We start from the raw sequence: 21,982 nt of genomic DNA on the forward strand, positions 1-21,982 counted from the left end.
CAATCATAAGCAGAGGATGAATCATCAGCACAATACAATAGACACTATCTACGCGTTTCAGGTGACAGGGAACATCAGACCTGAAACGCGTAGATAGTGTTTTTATTGTATTGTGCAGATGTTTCATCCTCTGCTTATGATTGAAGTGAATAAAGTATTTTGTTTTTACTTTTCACGCCTCGTTGACCTAGAATTTTTTATTCATTTCTGGTCTTCTCACACTTGACACAGCGGCTCCGTGCTCCGAGCCTTCTGGGATTACTACAATGTTGAGCTTGACTTACTAGCAATTTCACTGAAATCTGAAGTATACAGAACACAGAAAAATAGTAGATTGGCCAAGCCCAGCCAATATTTAATAGTGTAGTAGTATAGTGGCTATCCAGGTGTATCCCCGATTTTTTATACACAAAAAAGTAAAATATATTAGATACGGCATACATTCCACTGCAAAGCAGGTTATGTTCCCATGGTTGCTCAGCTCGCAGGACCTGTGATGACGTCTCGGTCACATGACCGTGACGTCATGGCAGTTCCAACGTAAGCATAATTGTCTGGCGTTGCAAACCACAACCATGGGTGACTATTGTGAATTAAATAAATACCTTTTTTTGTTAATATTGATGGTGCATATGCAGTGTCAATATTAAAAATAGGTTAATATTAACGGCAGCAATGGATACCTGGCGGTAAAGTTAATTAATGACGCATGTGAAATGTGATATTTAGTATACTAATGGTTTCCTTATGTTTTCACAGAACACACAGCAGCACCCGCGAGACTGTCCGACCCTCTGGAGCGGTCCTTTGTGAAGCGCCATCTGAACAGTCGCAGCCATCCCACAGCGAGAGCAGGTCTGCACCACCACAATCTGGCGAACCGGCAGCCGGTCCATCAGATGTTCCCCTGGCCGAGGCCTCTGTCGCTCCTTCCTTTGGGTCTTCCCGACAGCGTCAGCGGGCCTTGGACAGGGCGCCCATGCCCGAATTTTTACATCTGAGCACCGTATTTCAGAATGGTTTCAAGGCGCTGTGCGATAAAATGTGCAATATCGAACGGCGTCTTGAAAACATCGAAACGGATCTCTCGAGGCCGGCCAAACATTTTTTTTACTGCCATTCACAACGGCATGGTTGAACATCTTACGCCGGAACTCCAGATTTCGGTCATGCAGGGCTGCAACAATGTATATGTCAGTGCTCTGCAGCAGGCTCGGGTCATGCAGTCAGCGACAAATCTGCCCGCAGTACCATCGCTGGCTGCCATGACTCCGACTCCTGCTGCAGAGCACCACCACAGAGCTCCGCGTGCCGAGGGCCACCGCCACCGCCACCACCACCACAGAACAGAGCCCCAAAGTTCAGAGCCTGACAGGCCTTCAAGGGGACACAGACGGGAAGCCGACCCACACCCAGAGGGAGAGAGGAGGAAAAAGAAGAAGAAGACGACGACAAGTACTACGACCTTGGCTATGGCTGCTCCCACAACTACCACCAGAAAACACCCCGGGTCGACCCGGAGCACACCAGGCTGGGTCTACACGGAGTACACCCAGTACCCAGCCTGGGTCTACAAGGAGTACACCATCACAGCCTGGGTCTACCCGGAGCCGGAGTAGCCAGCCAAGGACACTGGTCGTCCCTCCTCCTCCCTCACCTCCTGCTTTGCTAATCTCGCCACCATCCACTGCCTGGATTGATGTCGGCATCCCGTCTAGTGTGATCGAGTATGCTGCTTCCTCCCCCTCGTCCTCCTCCTCGGTCTCCTCAACACCCCCAAAAAGTGTGGGATATCAATCCCCTTTAATTGCGGATGTTGGTACCCCCTAATAACATTTCCCAATTTCTTTTTTTTTGTACCCTAAATAAATGTTTTTTTTTTTTAAAAAATTAGTTTTTATTGTCTCAAATAAAGTTTGCACCAAATCACACCTTGCGCCGTATACACAAATCTTGTCTTTGTAACACCTGATGTGCAATGTCTGACAATATTTATCAATTTGTTTTTTTCATTGTTTTATAGGGCTGTCGCTCATTGTACTCAGATGTTACAAACACAAACAGCATTGCTCAATATGTCAAGTTTACAATGTACCATCACACAACAATTTCAGTATAGATAAAGTTGGTTTTTGTGTGTAACCAACGTTATCTTTTCTGAAATCGTAAAACGATTGAGCCCCTGCTGTGAGTTTTTTGGTGTCAGCGAATGATTTGGAATTTTTTTTGGGTAACTGATCAGACGCTATCATTGTTGGATCGGCGAGTTTAGACCGATCCAGCGATGTCTTTGTTTTAAACAAGGGAATATTGGGTTACTAGCGCACTGTTTTAAACACTCAAATAAAAAGTGAACAATACCCCACAAATATAAAAAGGTGTCAACCACGTCCCTCGCCGTCATCTTTCCGCACTGACACTGTGATTCCCGCCCGTAAAGCTGAGCACACCGTTGACTTAATAATAAACGCTGTGCTGTGCTTTAGGGCTGCCACAGTACGGGAAGTTGACGGCGATGGACGTTTCACACACCGGAGTGTAAGGGTTTTTTGTATTTTTTAAAATTACATTTACAATGGTAAACATCGTGAGTGTGGCAAAACATTACCCAGATTACACGGGACTTGCTCTTTTTTGGTCGCTGGAGAGCTGTCTGTGTGACAGCTCTCCAGCAACCACGCGACAACTAAACAACGATCTCGGTCCAGTCGAATCACTGGTCGGTATCGTTGGGTAATAGTTTTATTAATGTACCTTAAGAATATTGGTCAGGTGAGGTGGAAGCAATGTTCACAGTGTCGCCACTATTTGACTCTGGACGAATTCTAGCATCCTGAGTACAATAGTGTTAACTCTGTAGAGTTTTGCAAACATGATCGTCTCCCTCCTTGTCTAGCCTGGTTCCATATGCAAATAGTCTGCAGGATTAAAAATGGTTGACAAGGTGGGAGCCGATTATGTAATTATACGTCAAAACTATGGAACACACAAATTTTGTGTGACACACATTACTTTCAATAAAATTGGATTTTACAATTCTATTACTATGGAAAAACGTATGGGAGATTTGTTTGGTGAAAACGGAAAGGCACAAGAACTTTATTTCAAAACACAACGCATTATACAATCAGGGGACATTTTAACAATAACCATACATAGTATGGTTAAATGACATGGACTCCACAGTGTTTACATGACATCATAATAACACGAAGAATTAAACCATTTGATCTTGCCATGAAACACGGCCAACATCAGAAACAAAGTATGCAGCAAATTGGTCCCTCATATGAGCAATCTCCACAGTTGTCCGCAGAGGATGAGCTTGATAATCAGGCAATGGATTTTGTATGGGTTCATCGAGTTCCACGTTGACTCTCTCTTTATCAATAATAAAATTGTGGAGAACCACACACGCCTTCACCACCTCATCCACTGTCTCAATTTTCAAATTTATGGCGGATCCTAAGATACGCCACTTCGAGACCAGGATGCCAAAGGCGCACTCCACAGTTCTTCTGGCCCTGGACAGTCTATAATTAAATATAGTTTTGGTGCGGTCCAACCCACGACTTGAGTAAGGTTTAAGTAGGTTGCCACTCATTTGAAAAGCCTCATCACCAACAACAACAAATGGCAGGGCCGGGCCGTCGGTGTTGGGAAGAGGTCGTGGATGGGGGAAATTAAAATTGTTATTGTACAATCTTCGGCCCATATCAGACTCCTTAAATGTCCGTGAATCATTTGCACGACCAAACGCTCCAATGTCCACAGCGAGAAACCTGCAGTCCGCACCTGCAATTGCCATCAGCACGGTGGAAAAGTATTTTTTATAATTAAAAAAAAGAGATCCACTTCTTGAAGGCTTGGTAATCCTAATGTGCTTCCCATCCACGGCTCCAATACAGTTAGGGAAAGAACACACTTGTTCAAATTTTTGGGCGTTGGCAAGCCATATTTCTCTTGTAGGGATGGGTAAAAATTCCTCCCGGAGGTTGTCTCACAATGCGCGGCAAGTGTCGGCAATAATACCCGACAGTGTTGAGACTCCAATCCGAAACTGGAAATGCAGTGATCTCAAAGTCTCTCCGGTAGCCAGGAAACTGACAAGAAGAAAAATAAATAAATATAATTAATAAAATTGTTATGAAAGAATTTTGCATTTTTAATAACAATCCCCCCACCCCACAAAACAAAAACACGTTACTTTAAAAAATGGCAAGAACATATAAATCCTTCACATTCCATTACGTACCGTAGAGTCACCAGCAGACGTTCCTCAGGGGAAATCGATTTACGGAGCTGCGTGTCCTGCCTGGAAATGGTTCCTTCCACCAGACGCAGCAGATATCGGAAGCTGTCTTTTGACATCCTGGTGTATTCAAAGTATTTGTCCTGGTTCTCATTTAATTCGCCAAACAGACAATGGTAGGCTCCACGACTCTCTCGGACTTCCACTATAGGGTGTAGCCAAAATCGCCGACGACTCCTTCTCCGTAGTTTGTCTCTTTTCTTCTGTTCATGACAGGCAATAGCATAAGCAATAGCAAGGGCTAATTCCAGCTGAAAATTGAGGTAGATACTCTCCATGGAACGATCCATCTTGATGCTCTATGGTTGGAAATAATCTATGCCGGGGTATATATACCACTATTACATTAATACCCACCCCCATTTACCCATTGGTGGCATTATCGATTGTCTAGACACTAGACCCACCCTCTTCTATTCATTGGTGGTGTTATCTAGTGTCTAGACACTAAATTGTGTGTAAAGATCTAATCAGTGTTTGACAACGCATGCGTCGTAAAACGCTGCGTTTTTTGTAAAAACGCAACAAAAACGCACCAAAAACGCTGCATTTTACGACGCATCCGTCCGACGCTTGCGTCAAAAAAGGTGCGTTTTTGCGTGCGTTTCAGATGCGTCGTGCGTTGCGTCGGCGACGCTGCGTCGCATGACGCTAATGTGAACGTAGGCTTAGATAGGGTAAAAAAACAACTGGTGACAGATTCCCTTAAAGCTCAACATTATGCCAACACTACATCACACAGCCCTATTCTTGCATCTAAATAAAGTTCTTCATGCCCCAAATAAATGAATAATTCTGTGCTAAAACAACTTTTGAAGTACTGCTCAATATATGCTAAATTACGAAGGACTAGTCTTGATGGCCATCACTTCTCCCAGAGTAGCCAGCTTCAGATCCAGTAATTATGCCATCGCCATGCTCTCCTGAGCAAGCACAGGTGCCCTGCTTTTACTCTCCTCGGCTTTACCAGTGCATTGTGCTTGATCAGGATAGCACAGCAATGTCGTCCCTGACACAATTCGTTCAGTGTGAATGATATAATGCTGCGGATATGTCTGCAGCATTTCTGCAACTCCCTGCCGCGGGTAAAACGCATGCGGAAATCGCATGCATTTTTCCTCAAAACACAAGCGTTTTGCAAGAGTTTTTAGCTTGCAGAATGCTTGCGTTTTCCAAGCGATTTGAAGCATTGCTTAGAAAAGTGATGGACAGGTTGGTCACCCTTGTCAAGCATAGTGCTTGACAAGTGTGATCAACTTTTTACTATTGATGCTGCTTATGCAGCATCAATAGTAAAAGATATAATGTTAAAAATAATTACAAAAATAAAAAAAATATGGTTATTCTCACCTTCCGATGGCCCCCGATCTCCTTAGCGGCGCTCCTGGTACGTTCCGTTCCCAGGGATGCTTTGCACGAAGGACCTTTGTGACGTCACAGTCGCATGACTGCGACATCATCCCAGGTGATTTTCGCAATGCATCCCTGGGAACGGAAGCCGCCGCGTGCACCGCTAAGAGCCGGGAGGACTCTGGGGGCCATCAGAAGGTAAGTATATCCCTATTTTTTATTTTATTTTTGTTTACATGAATATTGTACTCAGGGCGTAAAGGAGAGCCTCCTCTCCTCCAGACCCGGGTACCAGCCGCACATGAAGCGCTCACTTTACGCATAGTGGGCAAAGCCACATGCGTAAAGTGAGCGTTCAATGCAATCCTATAGAGGCGGAATCGCTGTGATTCCGCAGAAATAATGAACATGCTGCGGATTTTACCGCTATGCGATTCCACTGTGGGAAAATCCGCAGCATGGGCACAGCAACTGCGGAATCCCATAGGATTGCGTTTTCTAAGCATTTCCGCTGCGGCAAAAACCGCGACAGAAACGCATAAAAAACGCAACGTGGTCACACAGCCTAACTCGCAAGCCTCTGCCTACATGCACCCATAGGCAGAGGTGTGTCTGTCCCTTTCAGCGGGCGGGGAGAAACCAACGGGTGATCTGCCTGTAGGACTAGTCGCCTGTACAGCACGGACTTATCTGGGTGAAGCATAAAATGACAGCAAGCAGTAGGTAATGTAAAACAAACATGCTTCTGTGGGAGACCAGCATGTGACGGAGATCCAGATTATATTATTATTGATGGCTTACATTTCGGACCAGCCTGGACCTTCTTAAGGGCATGCGGTGTGGAGTCAGTGGGTGTTGTAATTGTTTCTATGTCTCTATGTTTTCATGATGGAGACAAGTACGACTCTCAGTGATGCCACAAGCCTTAAAAAAGGTCGTCTGGGATGGAATGTTGGCAGACAAGAATATGGTTGTGTGCCACATGCGAATTTCACAATACGAGTAAGGGTACCGTCACAGAGTGGCATTTTGATCGCTACGACGGCACGATCCGTGACGCTCCAGCATCGTAACAATATCGCTCCAGCGTCGTAGACTGCTGTCACACTTTGCAATGTACGACGCTGGAGCGACAATTTCATGACGTATGTGCGATGTAGAAGCCGTTGGTTACTATGCGCACATTGTATACAATATCGTGCACACCTTTGTTACACCATGCGATCATGCCGCCACAGCGGGACACTAGACGACGAAAGAAAGTTTCAAACGATCTGCTACGACGTACGATTCTCAGCGGGGTCCCTGATCGCAGGAGCGTGTCAGACACTGCGAGATCGCTGGAACGTCACGGATATATCGCTGGAACGTCACAAATCGTGCCGTCGTAGCGATCAAAATGCCACTGTGTGACGGTACCCTAAAGCATGATTGTCTTCCATTATGTGCACAGTGGATTTTTACCTCTAGTACTAGGGGTTCATCTGCAACCTACCACTACGCACTTCTGTAAAAAAGCTACGAAGACCAACCATAATACCTTGTAGTCTGGGTGAATTGATGACCAACCATACTAGTCCTAGCTTATTAGCATATACCAAGAAGAATACTAGCACGTAAGTACTCATTAGTTTGGGACATAAAGAGCTTTACTAAAAAGCAGGAACAGTTATAAGTAGCCTAATGAAAGCAGTTTGGGAGACTTGAGGGACCTGGAAATGAGCTGATGACCAGAGGACTGGATTCAGAAACCGCCAGCAATCAGATGTTATCACTGGGGAAAGCTGTGGCTGCCATTCATTTTATTGTATCAGATTCTGTTGGAAATCTATTGTTATTATTTGCATGGACAGCTAAGTACCAGTTGTCCATGGACCAGTTGGGAACATCAGTGCAAAAGCAGTTCTTGGTTAGCAGTTCTCCACTGTAGCTTTTCGAAGACTGGCAAAGAGTTACCTAAAAAATATGGACGAAAAACAACTTTCCAAGGCCTAACAAACAGTGTTGAGCAATTAGTGAATTTAGCTGTACTTAGAGCATTGTACAAATGCTCCACCATGAAGAAAACCTAGCACAGTCAGCATTCTTCATAGCTGCAATATTTTATTATTTTACTAATATATGCTTTTTTACGGTGCAAATTAGTGGGTTGTAAAACTATTGCAACCGCAAAGGGATTTTTTTTTTTTTTTTTTTTTTTTTTACAAACAATCAAGAAAATTTCAGGAAGAAGAAACGAGTACTATTTCCCATGATGCCCAGACAGAATTGTAGGCTGTCCATGCCTGCAGCATGCAAAGCTGTAAGGATTAAATTGGCAATTATGTGTGAGGGTTTTTTAATTTAGGATAAGAGTGGCTGCTTTCGTTAGTTAGCGGGTGATCTTAAAAGGAATTAGAGTATAGATGTAGAGACATACAATAAATTAGGAGTTTCAGAGTAGTTTTATAATTATTTAATTCCTATTGTCTCTTTTTATCTATTTGACTAATGATGACAGCATAATTATTCTGCAGAAAATAGGAAGAAAAAGTGTTGGATAATAAAGTGCCTGTGTATGAAAGATTACAAATAGTCTTATCACGAAAGGGATTAAGTAATGACTGTAAAACCCCTCCAGAGTCTGTGCTTACCATCGAAACATATACAGCTAATGGAAAAATAATATAAAAAAATAATCAAAAAAGATTTGTAAACATCTATGGAGAACAGAAACAGTCTCCCTTAGGATAAAACCGAATTTATATTCAATGCATATGTAACTGGATAAGAGTGATATTTTGAAAGGAGAAATTCCAATATCCAGTACTCATGCCCCTGAGGAAGCATGGTGAAACGCGCATTGGACGCTGGTAGATAAATCCATTGAGCCTTTGTATTCCAAGTATATATTAGTTGAGTACTTCGCTTACTGGTATTGGATATTAGTAGTTGCACTTTATTAATTAATTTAACCAGCAATAATGGTTTTGTATCACAGGATTAATTTGCACTGTCTTTTAGGATATTGTTATAAGCACTAGTAGTTTGTTACTTATTTTTATAACTAAAGCACACTATTACACGGTTAGTATTGCCACCTGTCTTAATGTTATTGTTATAAACTTACAATCCCTTTTATTGACTTACCTGTTTTTTCTTCTAGTCTATACAGGTCTTGAAAAATGTTTTAGAAAAATCTTTGAATAAATATATTTTTAGATTATTTCACACTCATGTGATTCTATCTCTGGACCGCGTGTTGTAGTTAATTATCGCTGGGTACAAGTTTTCAAGAAAGAAGTACACATTTAGGGAGAACAGAGAAACTCTTAGGATAAAGCAGAATTTATATTAGAGGCACATGCAACAATACGAGAATGATATTTAGGGTATGTGCACATGATGCGGATTTTGCTGCGGATCCGCAGCAGTTTCCCATGCATTTACAGTTCAATGTAAACCTATGGGAAACCAAAACCGCTGTACACATGCTGCGGAAAAAAACGCGCGGAAACGCAGCGGTTTACATTCCGCAGCAATGTCACTTCTTTCTGCAGATTCCGCAGCGGTTTTACAACTGCCCCTATGGAAAACCGCAGTTGTAAAACCACAGTGAAAACCGCAGGAAAACCGAGGTAAATCTGGGTAAATCCGCGATAAATCTGCAGCGGTTTTCCACTGCGGATTTATCAAATCCGCTGAAATCCACTGCAGAAAAATCCGCAGTGGACCTAGAATACGTGTGCACATAGCCTTAGACGATTGCGATTGTTAAATCTTATATTATGCCTGAAAGCCAAATTAAATTACCATGTAAATGGAGCAAATTATAAAAAAAAACCTCCCCCACTAATGTCCTTTTCAGCTTGATTTTACGCACAGTAAAAAGTTACCAAAGACTCTGGTTGCGCTGGACTCATAACAATTCTTTAGTTTAACCAGTAATAGGAATCTAAGAGGCACTTAGATCATATAGTTCCCAGAAACTGTTCACGTAGGAATGCACGGACCTTACACCCAAGATGGTGCACCACCACATTATGGGTGTCGGGTCTGAGCATTCCTACATGAACAGTTTCCTGGAAAGTGGATTGATCGTCGTGGGCCAGTTAAATGGCCACCAAGGTCTCCTAATCTGACCCCCTTAGACTTTTATCTTTGGGGTCATCTGAAGGCAATTGTCTATGCTGTGAAGATACAAGATGTGCAGCATCTGAAACAATGGATACTGGAAGCCAGTGCTAGCTTTTCTTCTGCAGTGTTGCTATCAGTGTTTCAAGAGTGGGAGAAGAGGGTTGCATTGACAATCCAACACAATGGGCAGCACTTTGAACACATTTTATAAGTGGTCATAAACTTGTAAAGAACTCATGAAAGAATAACGTTTCGTTAAACCCAGCACACCATTGTTTTTCTTGTGAAATTCTCAATAAGTTTGATGTGTCACATGACCCTCTTCCCATTGAAAAAAATAAAGTTGGATCCAAAATGGCCGACTTCAAAATGACCCCAATGGTCACCACCCATCTTGAAAAGTTTTCCTCCTCCCATATACTAATGTGCCACACACAGGAAGTGGATATCACCAACCATTCCCATTTTATTTAGGTGTATTAAGCCCACCCTATACTACGATGAAACAAGTCATTATTAATCAATTAAATGGGCAAAAATTACAATGTACATTCTCACTATTGGAGGAGGGGGAAGAGTGCTATATATGGTTTTAAGATCAGGTTTATACACAAGCAAAAAGACACTCCAAAGTTATTAACTGAAGTGCTACTGTCCAGCCAAATAATACAAATTTAATGATTAACAAAAAAGAGCAATATTATACATGTATATATGAGAATATAGATGCCCAAACACAATCGGATACTACAGAGACTTTCTTCAGGCTGATGAACGAGCATTTATAGGGACTGATGGGCAGCAGTAAACGATCGCAGATTGGTAAACCTTACCAAACGGCGGTCATTTTTAACCTATTGGCCCTATCCTGGATCTCATCATACCTAACAGACCGGACATTCAGCGTCTCCATTCACACACCAGCTCCTCACCTCGCCCTCTATCTGTCGGAGTCCCACAAGGTTTAGTCCTAGGGCCCCTGCTCTTCTCCATTTACACCTTTGGCCTGGGACAGCTCATAGAATCTCATGGCTTTCAGTATCACCTCTATGCTGACGACACACAAATCTACATCTCTGGACCAGATATCACCTCCCTTCTAACCAGAATCCCTCAATGTCTGTCCACTATTTCATCCTTCTTCTCCGCTAGATTTCTGAAACTTAACATGGACAAAACAGAATTCATCATCTTTCCCCCATCTCACGCGACCCCCCCAACGAACCTATCCATTACAGTAAATGGCTGCCCACTCTCCCCAGTCCAACAAGCTCGCTGCCTCGGGGTAATCCTTGACGCTGATCTCTCCTTCAAACCACATATCCAAGCCCTTTCCACTTTCTGCTGACTTCAACTCAAAAATATTTCACAAATCCGTTCATTCCTCAACCTTGAATCTGCAAAAACCCTAGTCCATGCCCTCATCATCTCTCGCCTTGACTACTGCAACCTCCTGCTCTGTGGCCTCCCCTCTAACACTATCGCACCCCTCCAATCTATTCTAAACTCTGCTGCCCGACTAATCCACCTGTCCCCCCGCTATTCCCCGGCCTCTCCCCTCTGTCACTCCCTGCACTGGCTCCCCATTGCCCAGAGACTCCACTACAAAACCCTAACCATGACGTACAAAGCCATCCACAACCTGTCTCCTCCATACATCTGTGACCTCGTCTCCCGGTACTTACCTACACGCAACCTCCGATCCTCACAAGATCTCCTACTCTACTCCCCTCTTATCTCCTCTTCCCACAATCGTATACAAGATTTCTCTCGCGTATCACCCCTACTCTGGAACCCTCTACCACAACACATCAGACTCTCACCTACCATCGAAACCTTCAAAAAGAACCTGAAGACCCACCTCTTCCGACAAGCCTACAACCTGCAGTAACCACCGATCGACCAAACCGCTGCATGACCAGCTCTATCCTCGCCTACTATATCCTCACCCATCCCTTGTAGATTGTGAGCCTTCGCGGGCAGGGTCCTCACTCCTCCTGTACCAGTTATGACTTGTATTGTCTAAGATTATTGTACTTGTTTTTATTATGTATACCCCTCCTCACATGTAAAGCGCCATGGAATAAATGGCGCTATAACAATAAATAATAATAATAATAACCTGCACCGTCACTATATGTGGCAGTGCAAGTCCTGTTTAAAGAGGACAATGTGCAATCGAGAATGAGGATCTTCTGCGCTGTACAAAAGATGATTAAACCCAATGAACGAGAGTTTTTCTTGTTTATCGGCCTGCTTACACCGAACGATTATTGTAAACTGAGAGTCCTTAAGAACACTTGTTCACGATTATCTTTCAGTGTAAATGCGGCTTTATACTCTGCAGTTGGAGGTAAAGGGCTCTCTAAAGTAGGGCAGCTTTAATGAACAGCTGCTTTATATTATAGAGATTTCTATATAACTTACACCTTGCGCAAAAGATTAGTAAGTGCAGAGACTGAAAACTGTGATGATGCATGATGCTTTGTATAGAGAAAACAATGCGCTCTTTCATCAGTCTACATGCATTTCACTGCTCGTCAATAAACAAATTAAATAAGAGATGAGATAGCTGGATGGATGTTTTCTACTATAAACAGCGCTTTAAGCAGATATAGCACCTGTTTATTACCAGGCAAAAATGTATCGGAGAGGCTGATGGCAACCCAAGCACAATAATAACAGGAAAAATATAGTCTAGTGATTACTAACCATTTAATGACTGTCTCACATTAATATACTTGTACCATAAATAAGTGTCTTCATCTCATTAAAAAAAGGAAAAATGGTATCAATGTCCACAAAAAAAAACAACAAACAAAAACATTATCTACAAATAAAGGAAACAATTACCAAATTTTGGATACGCTTATAAATTCTGTTTTACTGATATATATACCATTTTTACATTTCAGGATGAAAAATATCCTTATTTAAAATATGAGACCTTGTTGACTATCCACGACAGATGGCTCAGTCTCTAATGGACTTGGCACAACTACCAAATATATGATTGGCCATTCACTCGAATACCTGACATGTAAAATTAAATTGAGGGCCAGCGCTGTAACATCTAACTTAGAACTTTAGAAGTCAAGATAGTTTTATTTTAAAAGACGATTGATATGATAAAACAACCCTTACAACAAACTAATGCTGCATGACAATGAGGTTGTCCACTACTTAAACATTAATGACCTATCCTTAGGATAGGTCATCATTGCCTGATCCATTTGGATCAGACACCTGACACCCCCCGCCAATCAGCTGTTACTGGTGTCGGCGGCCGGCGGAAGTACTCACTTGCAAAGCTGCTCCATCTTCTGACAGTGGCCACTGCAGGGCATTACATATCGGCCTCCTATTGATCTGAATAGGAGGCGGATGTGTAGTACCCAGCCTCGGCCACTATCAGAAGACTGAGCAACTCCGCAAGTGAACACTTATGGCCAGCACCACTGGTAACAACTGATAGGCTGGGGTGTTGGACCCCAATCGAACAGACGTTGATGACCTATTGTAAACCAACTTCATTAATGCTAAAGTAGTGGACAACCTCTTTAAGGCCCTCACACCCTATAGATAACAAGTCATCGGAACCCAGTGTTAATGGAGGAACCAGCCAACCATCTGGTGTGTAACAGGACCTCTTGACATCATGTGTCCCGAGAAAGAATGATAAGAATTTCAACATTTGATCCTTTTGTTTTCTGGGAGATGAACCAGTGCCGGACATTCCAAGTAATGACTTTCTCTTCTCTCCCCACAGAAAATGCTCAGGTGTATGGGGAAGTCGGAGGAGGAAGCAGTCTACCAAACTGTACATGGCTAGCCTAACTTCTGAGCCTGCGAACACACCAACTATTTTATGTAACAGTTTATCAGTCAGTATGCCTTGGACTTAAATAACTAAAAACATTAGAAGGATTGCACTGAACATAAAATATTAAAGAGGTCTCATTTTCATAAGATCTGGTAGGAGGTCTTCACAGATGTGGCTATTTTTCCATGCATGTATCTGGGTCATCAGGATAAGTAATTGTGACCAATGATAGTGGAAACTTCATTAAAGAGAAGACAAGGATAATGTTGGAACAAGAGGAGAACTTTGAGAGGAGAATATTTATTATGTCTTTTAGGTAGATAACAAGTGCGCACAGTCTGCAGAGACTTTATTTATTTATGCACAACCATATGACACAAGGTTTTGCCTTTAGCACTACAAAACAGAGACAGATTTTCTGTGTTTTGTAGGTATTACTGCATACAGTCTTATTATTATTGCCTTCTGCTCTGACAAACTCCAGTGGGCTCGTCTCGGAGTCCCACACTAATAGCAGATAGACGTGCTAAGGAATGAGATGTTACTAAATTAAAACAGTATTCTGTCATCATATTCACAAATGTAAAAGTTTTCTCTCAGAGCGGAGATAATGTGGAAAGTGCCTTTTTTTCTGTACACTTTACAAAGCAATTGAATTATTTTCTTGCTACGCAGTTACTGAACTTAAAATATACAAATTGAGTTGACTGCATTTTATCTATGAAAGATTGGAGGCTTTCATTTTGGTCATACAGTTTATAGATTAAGCCAGTAAATGCTGGAGATAATGATTTAAAAAATAAAACCTCTTATTAAAATATCCTCCATATTATAATCCAAAGGATCAATACGGCCTTTGTGATATTATCCCTGTTATGTAATTGTGCAGTTACATTAACTGGACGTAGTTATTCTATTATATCTTCTCATGTACCACAAATGTGACTGCTTTCTTGGAGTTTAAAGTTTTCTTTGACTCACTGCTTAAAGGGGTCATCTGGTCCAAAACGGTAAGTCTGCAGGGTATGTATTAGTTATACATACTCCCGGCCAGAGCCTGCCCAGTGAGAACGGCCTCACTCCATACACTTGTAATGAGCGAGGGCGCCCCAACCTGTGACGCAGCTGTCCAGTGGGCGTGGCCGACTAGAGGACACGGCATTGGTCTATGCAAGTGTATGGAGTGAAGCTGCGCCCATTGGACGGGTTCTGGTCAGGAGTATGTATAAGGCCGGAGTCACACACAACGTATAAAAATATGGTCCGTATTTGATGGCCAAGATACGCAGAAAATTTCCTGAACAGTTATCCGTATTCAATGCGAGGATGCGATTTTTTCTCCAAAAATAATCCGTGTGTCATCCGTACAGCGAGATTTTGTCGCCGGCTTGCAAAATGGACATAGAATGGATCCATGGTCTCAAATATTCGTAAAAACATATATACAGTCTGTATATACACAGTATATATATATATATATATATATATATATATATATAATGTCAGTGAGACACATATATATACATATATTTATATTTCATATAGCGCTAGAAAGCAGAGAAGCCGGTAATTCAATTGCTGGCTTTTGCTATCTTCTTATCAAACCCGACAGGAAATGAGACATGGTTTACACACAGTAAACCATTTCATATCCCTTATTTTATTACATACAGTTAGGGCCAGAAATATTTGGACAGTGACACAAGTTTTGTTATTTTAGCTGTTTACAAAAACATGTTCAGAAATACAATTATATATATAATATGGGCTGAAAGTGCACACTCCCAGCTGCAATATGATAGTTTCCACATCCAAATCGGAGAAAGGGTTTAGGAATCATAGCTCTGTAATGCATAGCGTCCTCTTTTTCAAGGGACCAAAAGTAATTGGACAATGGACTCTAAGGGCTGCAATTAACTCTGAAGGCGTCTCCCTCGTTAACCTGTAATCAATGAAGTAGTTAAAAGGTCAGGGGTGGATTCCAGGTGTGTGGTTTTGCATTTGGAACATGCGGTCAAAGGAACTCTCAATTGAGGTGAAGCAGAACATCCTGAGGCTGAAAAAAAAGAAAAAATCCATCAGATAGATAGCAGACATGCTTGGAGTAGCAAAATCAACAGTTGGGTACATTCTGAGAAAAAAGGAATTGACTGGTGAGCTTGGGAACTCAAAAAGGCCTGGGCGTCCACGGATGACAACAGTGGTGGATGATCGCCGCATACTTAATTTGGTGAAGAAGAACCCGTTCACAACATCAACTGAAGTCCAGAACAAACTCAGTGAAGTAGGTGTATCTGTCTCTAAGTCAACAGTAAAGAGAAGACTCCATGACAGTAAATACAAAGGGTTCACATCTAGATGCAAACCATTCATCAATAACAAAAATAGACAGGCCAGAGTTAAATTTGCAGAAAAACACCTCAAGAAGCCAGCTCAGTTCTGGAAAAGTATTCTATGGACAGATGAGACAAAGATCAACCTGTACCAGAATGATGGGAAGAAAAAAATTTGGAGAAGAAAGGGAACGGCACATGATCCAAGGCACACCACATCCTCTGTAAAACATGGTGGAGGCAACGTGATGGCATGGGCATGCATGGCTTTCAATGGCACTGGGTCACTTGTGTTTATTGATGACATAAGAGCAGACAAGAGTAGCCGGATGAATTCTGAAGTGTACCGGGATATACTTTCAGCCAAATGCTGCAAAGTTGATTGGACGGCGCTTCATAGTACAGATGGACAATGACCCCAAGCATACAGCCAAAGCTACCCAGGAGTTCATGAGTGCCAAAAAGTGGAACATTCTGCAATGGCCAAGTCAATCTCCAGATCTAAACCCAATTGAGCATGCACTTCACTTGCTCAAATCCAGACTTAAGACGGAAAGACCCACAAACAAGCAAGACCTGAAGGCTGCGGCTGTAAAGGCCTGGCAAAGCATTAAGAAGGAGGAAACCCAACGTTTGGTGATGTCCATGGGTTCCAGACTTAAGGCAGTGATTGCCTCCAAAGGATTTGCAACAAAATATTGAAAATAAAAATATTTTGTTTGGGTTATGTTTATTTGTCCAATTACTTTTGACCTCCTAAAATGTGGAGTGTTTGTAAAGAAATATGTACAATTCCTACATTTTCTATCAGATATTTTTGTTCAACCCTTCAAATTAAACGTTACAATCTGCACTTGAATTCTGTTGTAGAGGTTTCATTTCAAATCCAATGTGGTGGCATGCAGAGCCCAACTCGCGAAAATTGTGTCACTGTCCAAATATTTCTGGCCCTAACTGTATTCCTGACTACTAATGTAAGAAGTGTCTATGTGCAAAATTTGGGAGCTCTAGGTGTTAAAATAAAGGGTTAAATCATAGAAAAAAATGGCGTGGGCTCCCGCGCAATTTTCTCCGCCAGAGTGGGAAAGCCAGTGACTGAGGGCAGATATTAATAGCTTAGAGAGGGACCATGGTTATAGGACCCCCCTGGCTAAAATAATCTGCCCCCAGCCACCCCAGAAAAGGCCCATCTGTAATATGCGCCTATTCTGGCACTTGGCCACTCTCTTCCCACTCACCATGTAGCTGTGGGATATGGTGTAATAAAGGGTTAATGTCACTTTGCTATTGTAAGGTGACATTAAGCCTGGTTAATAATGGAGAGGTGTCAATAAGACACCTGTCCATTATTAATCCTATGTTCTTAAAGGGTTAAAAACACACACATTAGGAAAAAGTATTTTAATGAAATAAAGACACAGGGTGTTGTAATAGTTTATTAAATGCTCAATCCAATTGAAGTCCCTTGTCACCTGAAACAAAGTTAAAATAAAAAAACAACAATATCCCATACCTTTCCGGCGAAGAGGCAAGTCCCACGATGTAAATCCATCAGAAGGGCTTAAATAATTATACAAGCAGGAGCTCTGCTAATGCAGCTGTGCTCCTACCTGTAAAAAGTGGGGAATGAATGGAATGCAGGGGAACGTAGCTACCTAGACTTGCGTGCTGCGTCCCCTGCTGGCATAAATTCATATGAAGTCGAGCGTGAGAAAATTTTCTGAAAAATTCCCACGCTCGAGTTCATATGAGTTTATACCAGCAGGGGGCGCAGCACCGCAGGTCTAGGTAGCTACGTTCCCCTGCATTCCATTCATTCCCCACTTTTTACAGGCAGGAGCACAGCTGCATTAGCAGGCTTCTGCTTGTAAAATTATTTAACCCCTTCTCATTGTTTTTTTTTATTTTAACTTTATTTCAGGTGACAAGGGTCTTCAATTGGATTGAGCGTTTAATAAACTATTACAACACCATGTGTCTTTTTCATTAAAATACTTTTTTCCTAATGTGTGTTTTTTTAACCCTTTAAGAACATAGGATTAATAATGGATAGGTGTCTTATTGACACCTCTCCATTATTAACCTGGCTTAATGTCACCTTACAATAGCAAGGTGACATTAACCCCTTATTACCCCATATCCCACCACCAGGGCCGTATTTGCCACTAGGCACTTGAGGGCACGTGCCTAGGGCGGCGGGATGCGGGGGGGCGCCCTTGAGCTAGGTTTTTTCCTTTTTTTTTTTTTTTTTATTTTATAAAACTCCGGGGTCACGTTTCCGCCCCCCCTCCTCCCTCCCCCCTTCCCGCCCCCCCTCCTCCCTCCTTCCCGCCCCCCTCCCTCCCTGAAGACGTAATACTCACCTTCCTCCAGCGGTGGCTGCAACTGCGTCTCAGTGCCGTCCTGTCTTCAGCGGTCACATGGTACCGATCATTAAGGGTGATGAATATGCGCATATTCATCACCCTTAATTAGCGCTACCATGTGACCGCTGAAGACAGGAAGGAAGACGCTGAGATGCCAGGAAGTTCTGTGCTGCGCGCCGGTGAGAGGTAAGTATGACAGGGAAAAAAGTGGGGTGCCGTGCACACAGGGGAGGAGGATGGGGAGCCATGCATACAGGGGAGAAGGATGGGGAGCCGTGCATACAGGGGAGAAGGATGGGGAGTCGTGCATACAGGGGAGAATGATGGGGAGCCGTGCACACAGGGGAGAAGGATGGGGAGCCGTGCATACAGGGGAGAAGGATGGGGAGCCGTGCATACAGGGGAGGATGGGGAGTCGTGCATACAGGGGAGAAGGATGGGGAGCCGTGCACACAGGGGAGAAGGATGGGGAGCCATGTACACAGGGGAGAAGGATGGGGAGCCGTGCACACAGGGGAGAAGGATGGGGAGCCGTGCATACAGGGGAGAAGGATGGGGAGCCGTGCATACAGGGGAGAAGGATGGGGAGCCATGAACGCAGGGGAGAAGGATGGGGAGCCATGAACGCAGAGTGGGAGGATGGGGGAGCCATGAACGCAGAGTGGGAGGATGGGGGAGCCATGAACGCAGAGTGGGAGGATGGGGGAGCCATGAACGCAGGGGAGAAGGATGGGGGAGCCATGAACGCAGGGGAGAAGGATGGGGAGCCATGAACGCAGAGTGGGAGGATGGGGGAGCCATGCTTGCAGGGGAGAAGGATGGGGGAGCCATGAACGCAGGGTGGGAGGATGGGGGAGGCATGAACGCAGTGTGGGAGGATGGAGTATAAATATGGAGTATAAATACTGGGCCCTATAAGGGGGACACAGTGTGAGAGGACAGTGTGAAGAGGGGACTGGTATAGAAAGGAGAGGACAGTGTGAAGAGCATGTACCATAAGAGGGACAGTGTGGGGGTCATACTTTGTGCAGACAATATAGTGAGGGGCAATTTTTTATTTGGGAGCATTATAATGACACTTGTATCTTTAAGGGCGTCATGTGGAGACTTTCTGCAAAAGAGCGGCGAAGATGGAAGTCTGCAGAGACGGCTGTGGATGAGAAAACTCATCATGGGATCTGGACAAGATGAAGAAAAGGAGAACGGCTCCAGAGGCGACGTCATCTATAAGGTACCTGGATGTAAATGTTATTTGTGATGCTAACTCTCATGTTTTTATATATGTTAGGAGATTTAAAGGGACACTGTCACCTGAATTTGGAGGGAACAATTTTCAGCCATAGGGGTGGGGTTTTCGGGTGTTTGATTCACCCTTTCCATACCCGCTGGCTGCATGCTGGCTGCAATATTGGATTGAAGCTCATTCTCTGTCCTCCGTAGTACATACTGTACCTGCACAATCTGCAATCTTGCCTTGCGCAGGCGTGTACTATGGAGGACAGAGAATGAGCTTCAATCCAATATTGCAGCCAGCATGCAGCCAGCGGGTAAGGAAAGGGTGAATCAAACACCCGAAAGCCCCGCCCCTATGGCTGAAAATTGTTCCCTCCAAATTCAGGTGACAGAGTCCCTTTTAAAGGGGATGTCCAGGCTTGTGATGAGTCTGCAGTCATTCTTTGTGACTGCAGACTTCTGAATTCTCACAGTGCACACTGCACGCTGTCAGGATTCTCTCATGCTGGGGATTTACATTAATGCGATCACGTGCTGACTAGACATGCGTGACCTCCGTCAATGAAAATGAACTGAGCGAGGCCGGGCACATCTAGTCAGAATGTGGTCAGAAGTCTACAAATCACATACTTGTGCTGACATGACCGTCCACCGGCAAGGGAGAATCCTAAAAGTGCAGTGCATGCGTTGTGAGAATTCAGAAGCTGCGATGTCAGGATTCAGCTCTGCAAGTTCCAGTAGTCGTCACATGGACACGTCACTCATATGCGATTTTTCAGACTTAGGGTGTGTGTCCACGTTCAGGATTGCATCAGGATTTGGTCAGTATTTTACATCAGTATTTGTAGCCAAAACCAGGAGTGGGTGATAAATACAGAAGTGGAGCATATGGTTCTATTATAGTTTTCCTCTAATTGTTCCACTCCTGGTTTTGGCTACAAATACTGATGAAAAATCCTGACCAAATCCTGATGCAATCCTGAACGTGGACACATACTCTTATGGTCCTGTGACATCGAGCTTCTCTTCTGCTTCTCTTAGTTTTTCACTGAACATTGAGAGCATTAGGGAGAGGAGCTCGTGGGCACATGACTGAGTGTGCAAATCACATATGTCCTTGGCGGAGGGGGGGCACCAAAATGAATTCTTTCCCCGGGTGCCAGAAACCCTAGATACACCTCTGCTGGTATGCTACTGCGAGCGGTGATTACCGGGTGCGGTGGAGGGAGGTCTGTGCACAGGCAGTGAGGCAGGGACTGAGGGTGTGCACAGAGAGGATGGAGACCCGGACACTGCCCGTCCCAGTCTACGCCGTAGCCTAGAGCCCTCATTATCATAGGAATATGGCAGTTAATAAATTGCTTTTCTGAAGCTTTATAGTGTAGTTTTAGGTCAGGGAGGGTTGGATAGGGATGAGCTAGCAAGGTGCAGGGACAGGTAATGATGGCTACTTGCGAACATGTGCGGCAATTGCGGTTTTGCACTTACGATGATACATAAAACACTGCTAGTAGTGTTTTTTCTCATTGCTGCAAGTACCGCATTTGCCGGATGGCGGCAAAACCGCAAGAGCCGCACATGTCTGTAAGTCCCATAGGGAATGAATGAGGCCGAACGCAGTGTTGCCCTAAGTGATCCATTACGCGGCAGATGCGGAAAAACTGTCGGATCTGCTGCAAAAGGCGACTTTCACATCAGCGATTTTTGCCAAAGTCACTGCCGATAGTGTCATACTCACCAAAGGGGGAGGCAGCGCTAAAAGTGCCTAGGGCAGCAGAAACTCTAAATACGGCCCTGCCCACCACTACAGGGGAGTGGGAAAAGAGAGGCTAAGTTCCGGAATAGGCACATGTTACAGATGTGCCTTTTCTGGGGTGGCTGGGGGCAGATATATTTAGCCGGGCGGGGGGGGGGGTCAATAACCATGGTCCCTCTCTAGGCTATTAATATCTGCCCTCAGTCACTGGCTTTCCCACTCTGGCAGAGAAAATAGCGCGGGAGCCCATGACAGTTTTTTCCGTGATTTAACCCTTTATTGTAACAGCTAGAACCCCCACATTTTGCACACATACACTAGTGATGAATATGTAAAAAAATAAGGGATATGAAATGGTTTACTGTATGTAAGTCAGGTCTCATATCCTGTCGGGTTTGATAAGGAGATAGCAAAAGCCGGCAATTGAATTACCGGCTTTAATGCTATCTAGCGCTGTATGAAATATAAATATATGTATATATATATGTGTCTCACTGACATATGTACAAATATATATACCTATACTACGTGTAGACATTAATTTTATCTGTTCTATTCTAACCTGTCAGTGTGATTTTACTGTACACCGCACTGAATTGTCGGCTTTTCTATAGAACACCGGTGCGTATTTCTCGCAAGTCACACTGATGGTCCGTGTGTAATCCGTTGTTCTCTCGCACCCATAGACTTGCA

At 43.6% G+C, this 21,982-nt stretch overlaps 1 protein-coding gene across 4 annotated transcripts in view; it reads right to left on the minus strand.

The window, feature by feature from the left end:
* The window catches only part of ARB2A (ARB2 cotranscriptional regulator A), a 607,421-nt gene that overhangs the window by 79,698 nt on the left and 505,741 nt on the right, over positions 1-21,982 (minus strand). The gene's annotated exons all lie outside the window — the stretch shown is intronic.

Source organism: Ranitomeya imitator, chromosome 1 (genome assembly GCF_032444005.1).
Source record: "Ranitomeya imitator isolate aRanImi1 chromosome 1, aRanImi1.pri, whole genome shotgun sequence".
NCBI classification, from domain to species: domain Eukaryota; kingdom Metazoa; phylum Chordata; class Amphibia; order Anura; family Dendrobatidae; genus Ranitomeya; species Ranitomeya imitator.